The 14,681-nt window shown below is 43.2% G+C and overlaps 1 non-coding gene across 1 annotated transcript; it reads left to right on the top strand.

Annotated features, from left to right (window-relative positions):
* Positions 1-14,051: 14,051 nt before the first annotated feature.
* LOC122555965 lies at positions 14,052-14,170 on the top strand. Its single transcript, XR_006313404.1, has one exon. It is a non-coding gene; the product is annotated as a 5S ribosomal RNA (ribosomal RNA).
* Positions 14,171-14,681: the final 511 nt, after the last annotated feature.

The following is a 14,681-nucleotide window of genomic DNA, read 5'->3' as shown; positions in this document are numbered from 1 at the left end:
GGTATAAGTCTGTGAGAGGGTGTGTGTGGGAGCATAAGTGTGAGCGTATGAGAGAGTGTGTGTGTGTGTTTAGTGCAATGGAGTCACCTGTAGTGTGACATGATCCTAATGTCCCGGTTGAGGGCCTCCCTATGGATACTGAGCTTGGCTATCAGCCTCTGCTCGGCCACTTTTCGTTGTTGTCTGTCCTGAAGTCTACCTTGGAGGATGGTCACCCGAGGTCCGAGGTCGAATGTCCTGAACCGCTGAAGTGTTCTCCAACTGGGAGGGAACACTCCCGTCTGTTGATTGTTGTGCAGTGCCCGTTCATCCGTTGCCATAGCCTCTGCTCGGTTTCCCCAATGTACCGTGCCTCAGGGCATCCTTGTCTGCAGGGTATGAGATAGACAACGTTGGCTGAGTCGCATGTAGCTGACACAGACATGGTGGGAGGTGTCCCCATGCGTAATGGTGATATTCCATGTGTCGACATTTGAACACGTCTTGCAGCGTCTACCGTGACAAGTTTTTATGGCATTGTCCTGAAAGCCGGGCAGTTTGCTACGAACAATGATCTGTTTGAGGTTTGGCAGTTGTTTAAAGACGAGAAGTGGAGGTGTGGGGACGGTCTTGGCGAGGTGCTCATCCTCATAGATTAGATTAGATTAGATTAGATTCCCTACAGTGTGGAAACTGGCCCTTCAGGCCAACAAGTCCACAGCGACCTTCCGATGAGTAACCCACCCAGACCCATTCCCCAACTCCCTACTAATGTACCTAACACTATGGGCAATTTAGCATGGCCAATCTCCTGGCCTGCACATCTTTGGACTGTGGGAGGAAACTGGAGCACCCGGAGGAAACCCACGCAGACACGGGGAGAATGTGCAAACTCCACATAGACAGTCACCAGAGCAGTAATCGAGGTCTCTGGCTATGAGGCAGCGGTGCTAACCACTGAGCCACCTTGCTGCCCCAAACGTGTTGCAGGCTATGAAGAACATAGCATCATTTTTCAGCTCCTGGGAAGTACTGGACAACGAGGGGTACCCTGTCGGTTGCAGCTCGTGTCTGTCTCCTGAGGAGGTCATTACGGTTTCTCGCTGTGGCACGTCGGAACTGGTGGTCGAAGAGTTGAGCATTGTACCTCGTTCGTATGAGGGCATCCCTGAGTATTTTCAAGTGCCGATCACGTTCCTCCTCATCTGAACAGATTCTGAGTATGCGTAGGGCTTATCCGTAGGGGGTGGCTGTTTTAATATGTTTTGGGTAGAAGCTGGAGAAGTATAGCATCATGAGGCTATCCATTAGTTTGCAGTAGAGTGAGGTTCTGAAGTGCCCATCCTTGATGGAGATGCATGTGTTCAAGAATGAGACAGATAGTAGAGAGTAGTCCATGGGGAGTTTGATGGTGGGATGAAACTCACTGATATCACTGTGCAGTTGTTTCAGAGACTCCTCGCCATGGGTCCAGAGGAAGAAAATGTCTTCAATGTACCTGGTGTTTGTGTTGGTTGGAGGTCCTCTGTAGGGAAGAAGTCTTATTCGAACCTGTGCATACTGCAAGGTGACTTTATTCCTGATGTTATACTATCTCAGCATTGGCACTGTTATCATTAGCTATTTAAGTTTAGTGAAAGCTGCTTATAGCTGTGTGTACAACATCAGTCTTAGCATTTAGTCTCTTTTTACGGCATCATCTCCCTCTAGCTTACTAACTTCATAGATCTCTATCATGATAATGTGGCAGCAGTAGGGTAATTTAGGTGTCTACTTAGACTGTGGGGTGTCAGTCCCAGTGATTAAATGTCATGTCGAACATCCCAAATGATGCATCTATTGTTTCTCCACAACTTATCAACTGCTTTGAGCTAATAGAACCATGTTTGACTTCACAGTAACTGTTATTCTACAACTGAGATTATAAAGTACCATTGCAGAAAAATACAAAAAACTCAAAAGAACCATACAAAAATAATATGGCCTCCTAAATACCATGTAGAAATTTGGCAAAGGTCCTCAGACCCATAACCATTTCCATCCAGAAGGACAAGGGCAGCAGATACATGGGAACACCACCACCTGCAGTGTTTGAAAAATAGTTCACAAATCCAACCAATCATGACACTATTTTACCATCTGTCAGTCGGTGCATCTCTGCTACACCTCTCACCTTGTCAGGATCCAAGTGAAATTATTTCGGTCTCAGTATGCACAACCTATATACTTGACTTCAGGCATCTTCAATTGCATCTTTCTCGTGTTCAGATTTGATTCATCTGGTGAACTCTTTCAAGCAGTCGCATGAGATTCTGATCATGGTCTGCCCCTGGTTTTTCAATCATATCTCCTCATCCATAAATGAGCAGATCATCCATAATAATTTCCAGTCTGAGAAGTTTAGTACTGTCTGCATTAGTACTGTACTGGAACAGTGGAAATGCCAAAGAGCACGTGCAGCCATCACTATCTCCTGAATGGTGTCCTGAGTAAGGTAAAAACCTACTGTTTTCAGCCATTTTTAATTGTTAGTGACCATACTTTGTACTAAGGATAGTGAAGAATATTATCTTGGCAGGCTGTAGCAACATTTCTTCAATGGTTAGCATTTGGTAGTGTGGTCTTTTCACATCTTTTTTGAGCTTGTTTGGCTCCATACAAAACTCTTCGTTTTCCAGGTTTTTACACTGTAGCCACACTGTCTGCAGGAAGTGACATTCTTGATTACTCCCTTCTTTTCCAGCCCTTTGAAAGAGTTCACCAGACGATTTATGACCATCTGGAAGAGCATGGTTTGATTAAATGCAGTCAACACGGCTTTGTGAGGGGTAGGTCATGCCTCACAAACCTTATCGAGTTCTTTGAGGATGTGACTAGAAAAGTTGATGAGGGTCGAGCTGTGGATGTGGTGTATATGGACTTCAGCAAGGCATTTGATAAGGTTCCCCATGGTAGGCTCATTCAGAAGGTCAGAAGGAATGGGATACAGGGGAACGTAGCTGTCTGGATACAGAATTGGCTGGCCAACAGAAGACAGCGAGTGGTAGTAGAAGGAAAATATTCTGCCTGGAAGTCTGTGGTGAGTGGAGTTCCACAGAGCTCTGTCCTTGGGCCTCTACTGTTGGTAATTTTTATCAATGACTTGGATGAGTGGATTGAAGAATGGGTCAGCAAGTTTGCAGACGACACTAAGGTTGGAGGTTTCGTTGACAGTATAGAGGGCTGTTGTAGGCTGCAGCGAGACATTGACAGGATGCAGAGATGGGCTGAGAGGTGGCAGATGGAGTTCAACCTGGATAAATGCAAGGTGATGCATTTTGGATGGTCGAATTTGAAAGCTGAGTTCAGGATTAAGGATAGGATTCTTGGCAGTGTGGAGGAACAGAGGGATCTTGGTGTGCAGGTACATAGATCCCTTAAAATGGCCACCCAAGTGGACAGGGTTGTTAAGAAAGCATATGGTGTTTTGGCTTTCATTAACAGGGGGATTGAGTTTAAAAGTCGTGAGATCTTGTTGCAGCTCTATAAAACTTTGGTTAGACCTCACTTGGAATACTGTGTCCAGTTCTGGTCACCCTATCATAGGAAAGATGTGAATGCTTTGGAGAGGGTTCAGAGGAGCTTTACCAGGATGCTGCCTGGACTGGAGGGCTTATCTTATAAGGAGAGGTTGATTGAGCTCGGACTTTTTTCATTGGAGAAAAGGAGGAGAAGAGGGGACCTAATTGAGGTATACAAAGTAATGAGAGGCATAGATAGAGTTGATAGCCAGAGACTTTTTCCCAGGGCAGAAATTGTTAACACGAGGGGTCATATTTGAGGGTGCATACATGAGGATCAGTGATTGGCACAACATCGTGGGCTGAAGGGCCTGTTCTGTGCTGTACTGTTCTACGTCTATGTTCTATGTTCTATAATTCAGTTGTCAACATTATTAGCTTAATTAGTAAGGTCCTCTCATGGTTGCAGTTATAGCGATATTGTTGATGAAATGGAACTTGAACCAAAGCTGTCTTATTGGTCTTTTACAAATACTGTGGATGTCAATCCAAATTGCAACTTGTTCAGAGAGACGTGACTACAGCTTCAGCTACCAGTCTAGCAAAAACTACAACATAGGAGTCAAACTAGAGTACTTTAGAGAAGCGACATTTGTAAGTGATGTTATACCTGAAAGAGGTCTGTCTGGATAAAATATGGCAAGTGTTATTGCTTTAAGATATTGAGCAACAAGATTTTTGTTAGCTGCTGGAGGGTTTGAAACAGGAATGTTTAATAATTAAACTGATTAAATTATTTGCATAACTTAATGTTTTATAACTGGAATTGTCTCTTTAGAGAATAAAAGAGTGATAAGTTAGCATATAGTAAAACTTGAAACAATATGATAAAGATTTATATTATTATTTGGGAGCTTGAGTTGTAGAGGCAAATGGATTTTTAGTTTTTCATCCTGTGAAGATGATTTAATTTTTATAAAGGGTCAGAACATCTTTATTTTTAAATATTAAGTCAAAACATCCCTTTCAAGTGATATAATCAAAATACCCAAGGAAGCCTTCAGATAATTATTTAAGGTTTCCAATCGAGAGACAGACAAATGGAGAGGGCTCCAAGCAGGTCTCATTCAAAGGAAAAAGAATTGATTCCAGCTGTTATGACTCAGTGGGTAGGCTGCATGACACCAAGCTCCACCACTCCTGATGTCATCACAAAATGTTAAAAAGTGTGCTGAGATTTCCCAAACTACCTGGCTTCCAGACCCAGGTTGACAGAAAGCATACACTCCAGTTCAGCAGTTGTTGTTCACAGAATCTGTTGAGATGGTCCTAGTGTTGAGCAGAATAATGTTTCTCGGTCTTAACTTTTCTAAATGCTTCCACTGGTTTGCAAGTAGCACAGGGTAGATGATTCACTGGTAAAATGTTTCTACCTTATTAATTAAAAATTGCAGTTTATAGCAACTGCTGAAGGAGCGATAAACTGGTTAGCTTCAAGCTTAAAGTGGTTTATTGCATTGAACAGAGGAAGAGCTCTTAAGCTGGTAGTGGTCTGAAGACATTGTATCTTGTTCACAGCCCCAGTCTATTCAGTTGCCCGTGAACTTATCACATGATTGCCAGCAGGCAGGAGAGCTTTTCCATTGGCAACTGGTCACTAGTCCACAAACCAATCTGCCCCTTATTGCCAAGCAAAGCTCCATATGTATGCAACCCTTTGTCTCCAGTTCACCTGCTGTAACCTGCAGCAGTACAATAGCATTCACAATGAATAACTAATTACCAGCTTTCAGGTTGTGTACCAAACTTTGCCATCTCTGGTTTTAAGACAGTTATCTTAGTGAGTGGTGGAGGCAGATTCCACAGGGATTTTTAGAAGAGGACTGGATAGATCTTTGAAAGTGATGAATTTAGAGGATTATAGAGATGGGACTAGAAAAAGGGACTAGCTGCATAGTTATTTCAGGAGCCATGGTTGAATGGTCTCCTTCTGTACTGTAAAATTCAAAATTGCATGATTTATATTTTCTCATGTCAGTCCACAACTAAAATAAAATGAAAAGACAGGGTCTTTATATTGCAGATAAGCTATTTAGTAGCCTGAAAGTCATCAATGTAATTGGAAAACTCCCTGCTTTTTATCCTGAGAATTCAATGGGAAAAGTCAATTAATTAGCCTGTGTTTGTCCATCCTGGGGAAAGGTAGAGAGATTCACTTCTGGTGAATGTGCAGAAAATTTCTGAAAGGAATTGCTTGCAACTTCATTAATTGAAGGAAATTGGAATCAAAGACAGAAGTGATACTTCACTGGGTTTGTGTATCTGTTAAAACATATTGCTGAGAAAAAGGACTGAAGCATTCTTTTTACTAGTTATGATAAAATCTTCCCTAATTGTCTTATAGCTTTGTTCCAGTTATTTTCTTTTTTTGTTAAAAGCACATTCACAGTCTTGGGTGAAGGTGTTCAATGACTGACCATCACTGGAGCCAAATTGCAAAAGTAAAATGGTCGGCATGGACGGGTTGGACTGAAGGGTCTGTTTCCATGCTGTACATAGAGTCATAGAGATTGTGTGCAATTCTGGTCTCCTTCCTATCGGAAAGATGTTGTGAAACTTGAAAGGGTTCAGAAAAGATTTACAAGGATGTTACCAGGGTTGGAGGATTTGAGTTATAGGGAGAGGCTGATCAGGCTGGGACTGTTTTCCCTGGAGTGTCGGAGGCTGAGGGGTGATCTTATAGAGGTTTACAAAATTATGAGGGGCATGGATAGGGTAAATAGGCAAAGTCTTTTCCCTGGGATCGGGTAGTCCAGAACTAGCGGACATAGGTTTAGGGTGAGAGGGGAAAGATATATAAGGGACCTGAGGGGCAACTCTTTCACTCAGAGGGTGGTACGTGTATGGATGAGCTGCCAGAGGATGTGGTGGAGTCTGGTACAATTGCAACATTTAAAAGGCATTTGTATGGGTGTATGAATAGGAAGGGTTTGGAAGGATATGGGCTGGGTGCTGGCAGGTGGGACTAGATTGGGTTGGGATATCTGGTCTGCATGAATGGGTTGGACCAAAGGGTCTGTTTTCATGCTGTACATCTCTATGACTCTAAACGTTGTCAAATTGTACAATCACATCTACTGTTGGACATTGTGCCATGACTTTAGGAAGCATGGTCTGGTTGGGTATGGGCACTATTTGTTTGTTGTGAACAGCCAAGGGGTTATACTGCTTAATATTATCCTTAGTCTTTGGGATATGCAGCCTACATACCTGGTATTACATTGGCAATGAAATGCAGATCCCTCAGTACTCACTGGAGCGATGTCAGATGTCTTTCTCGCTTGATGGCAACATTTAGTTTGTTCATGTTACTACTGTCCAGTAGCAACCTGAAACAGCTAGCTTTACCTGTTGCTCAAACTCTTGAGATCACTTACCCCTTCAGCCAAGTCTAAGGTAAACTATGCACTTTTCAAAAAGTGACAGCTTGAGAGCCATTTGTGAGTTTGTGTGATATGCAGCGAGAAAGGAACTGACCAGAATAGCTGTGCTCCTGCAGGGTGTGCCATATTTCAGCATTAAGCTTGCATGATGAATAAATAGCTCAGGCCCCTTTTTATAAGATTACCATTCCTGATGAAGGGCTAATGCCTGAAAAGTCATTTCTCCTGCTCCTCGGATGCTGCCTGGCCTGCTGTGCTTTTCTAGTACCACACACGTGAATCAGACTAACTTGTATTGTGTGAAACTGTAAGAAATCCAATGAGTATATGTCCCAAGGTGTAAACTGACCAGCGAAGGTAGGTTAGCAGGAGACAGAGCAGGGAACCTCCTGGCCAATTTAAGAATCAGAACATCGAGGAAAGGGAACACATTTAACTGTTCTACTTCCGATGTGAATTAGAGCAAAGAGAGGCCTAAGGTCTTTGTAAATGTGAAGGAATTTCTAATAAATTAATATTCTTAATTATCCTTTAATAAACTATAACCAATCAAGCCAGGCTTCACTCTGGGATCTGACTTGCCTTATATGGGGATCAGCTGGGATAGTAACAGCAGTTAAACATAGAGTTATTATTAGTCAAACAAGCCTACAGTTAGAAGAATCCCAACTGTGAAAACAACATAAACAAGATGCAGTATACAATGTGTAATGATTCTGAAATTTCACAGCTACCACTTTGAGATATCTACATATAACATGCTGTGGTTTGAGAAAGGGATTCAAGGATACCAGGTTAATTAATCAATTTGATTTACATTTAAACACTTTAAGATTGTACTAGTAAAGTGCTGTTTCTATATTAGTCTTGCACCAACAACTTGATGTCACACATTCATCGATTTCTTTAAACATTATAATGTTGCATTTTATCATCTCCATTTTAAAAGAAACTAACTGCCTTCCCACTCCCATCTGCAAATTAAGTAAGCAGTCGGGCAATATTTTCACACTTACATTTATGATTTTGAAATTTCATGGGGTAGTGAAATTATCCTGCAATCCTCAGCGGGTTAAGAAATAATTGGTACATCATTTACAACCAAATAGTTGAAAATTCAAGTCCCAAGGCATCCAACCTGCTTATGAGCTATGACAGCAATGAACTTGTCTGTACATCATCAGCCTTCATAGTAGAACTTCCCACCTTAAAAGGAGAAACAACATACACACAAAACTATTCACAGCACTGAGGAGTCCGTTGCCTGGACACCAGTACCTTCCTGCTGAAGAAGGTCAGGTGGAAATGAAAAGGTTTTTTTATTGGGAAAAAAAATGGACCTGCCAAATCTCACTGTTTTCAGCTGAATAATACTCTAACATCAAAAATTGGAACTTGATTCATTATCATAACATAGTTCAAATTGTAATATATATTATAATTGTAATTGTAAAGTTTGTTTTGTGTGGCAGGATCAGTGGTGCAATCATAATTAATTAATAGAATAAGGAATTGTTTTAACAAATTTGATACTTTATTAGTAATACAAAATGTGCACATAAATCGAAAAACTAAATTGAAATAGGTTTAAGCATTAAAGTATCTCATGGTTTGTGATGCTGACATGAATTCAATCAATTATAGCTTAGAACTGTAATGTTCTTACATTGGATTAATTCATTCTTCTACAGAAATAATTGATCATATCTGAAATAATTTCAAAGCAAAGTTTAATGAATAATGACAATTTTTTCTTAGCCTAGACAAAATAGATTTGAATAGTGTTATGTTCTCTGCAGAAAGACTCCTCTATCCTGGGCCACAATATTTATAACGCTTTCCAACTCTTCAATTTGATGGTTCCAAAGTTATTTCCTGGTGTGAAAACTGGCAGAAACTGTTCTGATTGCCCAATGAGGTTTTTCACACAAAGCCTAATTTGTATAGGCCATTATCTCTGATCCATTACTGATTTCAACCAAAGTAACTCTAATAGCTGCCACAATGAGTGTCAGTATTCCTGAGGAAGCAAAAGGAAAACCGAGCAAGTTCTCATTCCTGAATATTACACCGTAAAATCATTACAGTCCAAGAGGACCTCTCTCTCAGGATAGACAAACAATTGGTGTTGAGTCTAACCTGAGGATCACCACAGCTTAGGCAGGCAATGAGGTTGTGAAGACAAGACTTTCATGGTAATCTCAGCCAGTGCGGGAATTGGAACCATGCTGTTGACATTTCTTTGCATTGCAAAAGCAGACATCCAGCCAGCTGAGCTAACTGACCCAGAGTGACACCAGCAGCATGGGTTTAATTTCCATACCGGCTGAAGTTATAATGAAAGTCCTATCTTCTTGACCTCATCCTTCACCTGAGGCATGGTGATCCTCAGGTTAAACTCACATCTATTTCTCTTTATAGTGCTCAAGCATGATGGCACCTTGGCCTTATTATGCAGTGGCCACTGTTCATAGAACACAGGTGAATGGTGGATGAAGTGATCACATGACTAGTCTCAACTGTGAGATCCCAATGGTTGAACAAAGGCCAATTGGTCAAGGCACCAGAGGGCACCAAACGTTTGTGAACAAGGATCCCAGGCAGCAGTCAATGCATTTAATGAGGTGAGTAAAATTCTTGAGACTCCATGCAGCTTCATTTTCAACCCCACACATGGTTTAACTGGCAGTTGGATAACTAGAGTTCCTTCCCAAAGGTAATTCCATTCTCTTGTTTCAATTAAAAGGCAAATTTCAACATATATTACATGAACATACTGGCAATGTTTCTTCAGAATTACGCAATGGCTGCCTTGTTTTTTTTGCCACTAAGAGTCAATACTTTAATTCCTTTAAGACAGTTATTATCCTGTGGTCAGTTTTATATTTTACCAAAAAATCTTTTTCTCAATTTGTTAATAAATTGGCCTAATTCCTAATTGTCCCATCAAGCCAAATATTACAAATGTCTGTGTATGTAAAGTTCTTAGTAAACAATTGTGCTTTGAATATGTCTGTATTTTAAATCTCATTTACACACATTGCCTCTGCTGCTGGCCTATGTTAAATTTTGAGTCAACAACATCTTGATTTTAGAAATGGTCTTCTTTGTTTACAAATTCCAATTCAGCCTTGTCCCTCTCTGTCCATGTGATAGTCTGAACTCTTTGAAATCTTAGCACTCCTCCAAATCTGGTGTTCAGTAGCCCTGTTTTTATTTATATCTATTTCACTGTTGACAGTGGTTCCTGATGAAGGGCTTTTGCCCGAAACGTCGATTTTGACTGTCCTCGGATGCTGCCTGAATTGCTGTGCTCTTCTAGCACCACTGATCCAGAATCTGGTTTCCAGCATCTGCAGTCATTGTTTTTACCTTGTAACTTTACTTGCCTAGGCCCTAATGTCTGAAATTTCTTCCCTAATATTCTACTCTTCCTACCTTTTTCGGCTCCTTTCAAGCATGTCTTAAAAGCTGCCTGTTTGACTAAGGTTTTGGTTGCTTGTTACAATACCTCATTAGTGTCTCAATTTTGCTTATATTATTTTGTTTTTTTTTAAATTTTAAGTACCTTGGGAAGTTTTACTACTTTTTATGTGCAATGCAAATGGAAGTTGTTGTTGCAGTGGTGAAGGTAAGAGCTATATATAGAGATGCTCCATTGTCAATAAAGAATAATGATTATTCATTAAAAAATCTGGGTTAGGTGCCATCTGCAGCTTATCTCTCCTTCTGTGGCATTTCACATAACTGTCTTGTGGTTTTCATTAGAAGTCAAGAACTGTGATTATTGGTGAGTGGCTATTTGGTGGTGTTCCTGCTTCTTTTATTGTTCTTTAAGAGCACAAGGGAACAAAAGAACAGTTAGCTTAACTTCACCCAACAAGTGAAGGTACCAATTAAGACAAAAGTATTCCTTTGATCATTTATTCCTTTTCTGTGGGAAGTGCTTTGTTGTCATTTTGGTAATTGGCTAAAGTGGTATGATTGAAATGAGAAATGGTTAGATTGGGAATTGCAAAATCCATGTCCACCAAGGGTCTATGACCCAGATCTACCATTGACAGTGATCCTCAAGGATCTTACTGTTGAGGCTCTGACCCTTGGTCAAAGCAGTGAGCACCAGTCCACTAAAACTATGAAGTGAAACATGAACTTTGAAGCAAGTATAGATTTCAGACTTCAAGTGGGGTGGCATGGTGGCCCAGTAGTTAGCACCAGGAATCTAGGTTCAATTCCAGGCCTTGGATGACTGTCTGTGTGGAGTTTGCATGTTCTCCCAGTGTCTGCGTGGGTTTCCTCCAGATGCTTTGATTTCCTCCCACAATCCAAAGATGTGCAGGTCAGGTGGCATGGCCATGCTTTAAAAAATTGCCTGTAGTTTCCAGTGATATGCAGGTTAGGTGGATTAGCCATGGTATAAACCCCTGTGGATGTACGTGGATAGGGTTGGATATGGGGGTGGTGGGAGTTTAGTGATTGGAACCAGATGGACCTCAATGACTACAAGGTCCTTCAACTGGCCAACAGGAAGTCCTGGCTGACCAATATAAGCAGGGGATAAGGCACTGCTTGTCACTGGCCACCCTGGTGTTTCCTTTCTTCCTGGTGATGGAAATTGAATAAGTTTTGTACACATTGTGTGCTTCACTGTGTCTCACACCTGCACACACACAACATGGGTACGGGAGAAAATATAAGCACTATCGCAGTTAGGTGTAGTGTGGGGCTTTCAAAAAAAATAACCAGGAGATCTAGAGTCTCCTCAGAAAAAAACATAACCAATAAAAAAAATATAAGCAGGGGATATACCCGGACGGAATTTCACATTGGCCCCAAGGTCCCATACTTCCCGCGGGAACCTGAGCCACCTCCGGAATTTTAGTTTTGCCCTTTTTAGGGACATAAAACGGCAGGCCCAGTATCAACTGCTGCTGCACAGCGTCCACCTCTTTTCCCTCATCCACCGCACAGACTCGCCTTGGTGTGCCTGTTTGCCACCGTGCGGTGGGGAGCCCCAGTGGAGGGCTCTCTACGTGGGAGTCCTCCCCCCTTTCTCTCGGGAATCTGGGGTGGAGGGTGCTGCACGCAGCAGTCCCCTGCAAACGCAGATTGTGATGGTTCACAGACTCCCAGCCCAACTGCTTGTTCTGTGGTGCTGTGGAGTCCATGGGCCATATTTATACTAGGTGTGGGCACTTGCACTCCCTTTTTGATTTTCTTAAAAATCTTCTTCTCTGTTTTTGGCTGCACTTCAGTCCCACGCTCCTGATCTTCGGGCACTCGGTACGGAGGGGGGAAGGGTAGGTCTGAGGAGCTCCTCATGGGTCTGCTCCTGGGCCTGGCCGAACTGGCCATAAACAGGCCCAGGCAGTGGGCCGTGGAGGGGGTCATTAGGGCCGACTGCCTGACTCTCTTCTGCGGTTACACTAGAGCCCGGGTGTCCCTGGAGAAGGAGGACACGCTGTCCACCAACACCCTCGAGATTTTCAGGGAGAGGTGGGCACCACAGGGTGTGCAGTGCATTATTTCCCCCTCCAACTCTATTTTGATTGAATCCCTGCCCTCCCCTTCACTGTTTGATTATGCAGCATTGCCCTTTGATGTGAAGGGCACTGCTTGTCACAGGCCATTTGGATGTTTCCTTTCTTCCTAGTGGTGGAAATTAAATAAAGATTTATACACCAGTTGTCTTTTACTGTGTCTCACACCTGGGTGCTGGGAAAAAGAGAGAAAAATGAGAAAATATAAACAGGGGATAAAATAAGATGGGATTTGGGGTTTGTCCGCATTTCTCTTAAAAAAAAAAGACAATAGACAATAGGTGCAGGAGTAGGCCATTCTGCCCTTCGAGCCTGCACCACCATTCAATATGATGATGGCTGATCATCCTTAATCAGTATCCTGTTCCTGCCTTATCTCCGTAACCCTTGACTCCACTAACATTGAGAGCTCTATCCAACTCTTTCTTAAATGAATCCAGAGACTGGGCCTCCACTGCCCTCTGGGGCAGAGCATTCCACACAGCCACCACTCTCTGGGTGAAGAAGTTTCTCCTCATCTCTGTCCTAAATGGTCTACCCCGTATTTTTAAGCTGTGTCCTCAGGTTCGGTACTCACCCATCAGCGGAAACATGTTTCCTGCCTCCAGAATGTCCAATCCTTTAATAATCTTATATGTCTCAATCAGATCCCATCTCAGTCTTCAAAACTCAAGGGTACACAAGCCCAGTCGCTCCAGTCTTTCAGCATAAGGTAGTCCCACCATTCCAGGAATTGACCTCGTGAACCTACGCTGCATTCCCTCAATAGCCAGAATGTCTCTCCTCAAATTTGGAGACCAGAACTGCACACAGTACTCCAGGTGTGGTCTCACCAGGGCCCTGTACAGCTGCAGAAGGACCTCTTTGCTTCTATACTCAATCCCTCTTGTTATGAAGGCCAGCATGCTATTAGCCTTCTTCACTACCTGCTGTACCTGCATGCTTACCTTCATTGAGTGGTGTACAAGAACCCCCAGATCTCTCTATACTGCCCCTTTACCTAAATTGATTCCACTTAGGTGGTAATCTGCCTTCCTGTTCTTGCCACCAAAGTGGATAAGGATCCATTTATCCACGTGAAAGTGCATCTGCCATGCATCTGAGCACTCACCTAACTTGTCCAGGTCACCCTGTAATCTCCTAACATCCTCATCACATTTCACCCTGCCACCCAGCTGATGAAATTTGCGAATGTTATTGCTAATACCATCTTGTATATCCTGAAGATAGATTGTAAAAAGCTGCGGTCCCAGTACTGATCCGTGCGGTACCCCACTGGCCAGTGCCCGGCATTCCGAAATGGAGGGGGGGAGGAGTGTGGAAGGATGAGAGAATGCAGGCTGCAGCCCTATGAAGCAGGGGGAGGGCTTGCAGTTGGCCTGTGTGGGGATGTGGGAGACTACAGGAGCCTGGTGGGCAAGGGCTGGCCTGAAAGGCAGCTGGAGGGACGGAGGGAGGGAAGCACGCACGGAGGAGGAAGAGCAAAGAGAAAAGAGAAAAAAAAGCCAAAGGGGATAAAGAGAAAGAGCAACAAAGAAAATGTGGCTGGCCAGCACGCCTTGAAGTAGGGAGAAAAGGCAGGGGCCAGCGCCTACGGCCATACTAGTCTGAAAACGCCCGATCACGTCTGATCTCGGAAGCTAAGCAGACTCAGGCCTGGTTAGTACTTGGACGGGAGACCGCCTGGGAATACCAGGTGCAGTAGGCTTTTTCCGCCAGCAGTGGCTGCTCAAGTCACCCCTCTGCACTTGTCTTGTGCCAGGCAATGGAGCGGCAGGTTATTTTTGCTGCTGCTGCTGTGCCTGGCATCAGTCTCCTGCAGGCACGAGACACGGAGGGGAGGAGAGCGGAGCGCTGCCAAAATCAGCAAGAAAGGCGGAAAGAAAGGGATTGGGGCTGCACGCTGTCTGCGGGTGGCAGTCAGGAAAGGCGGACAATAGACAATAGGTGCAGGAGTTGGCCATTCTGCCCTTCCAGCCTGCACCACCATTCAATATGATCATGGCTGATCATCCTTAATCAGTATCCTGTTCCTGCCTTATCCCCATAACCCTTGATTCCACTATCCTTGAGAGCTCTACCCAACTCTTTCTTAAATGAATCCAGAGACTGGGCCTCCACTGCCCTCTGGGGCAGAGCATTCCACACAGCCACCACTCTCTGGGTGAAGAAGTTTCTCCTAATCTCTGTCCTAAATAGTCTACCCCGTATTTTTAAGC

Source organism: Chiloscyllium plagiosum, chromosome 1 (genome assembly GCF_004010195.1).
Source record: "Chiloscyllium plagiosum isolate BGI_BamShark_2017 chromosome 1, ASM401019v2, whole genome shotgun sequence".
NCBI lineage: Eukaryota > Metazoa > Chordata > Chondrichthyes > Orectolobiformes > Hemiscylliidae > Chiloscyllium > Chiloscyllium plagiosum.
This window is presented reverse-complemented; position numbering and strand designations above follow the sequence as displayed.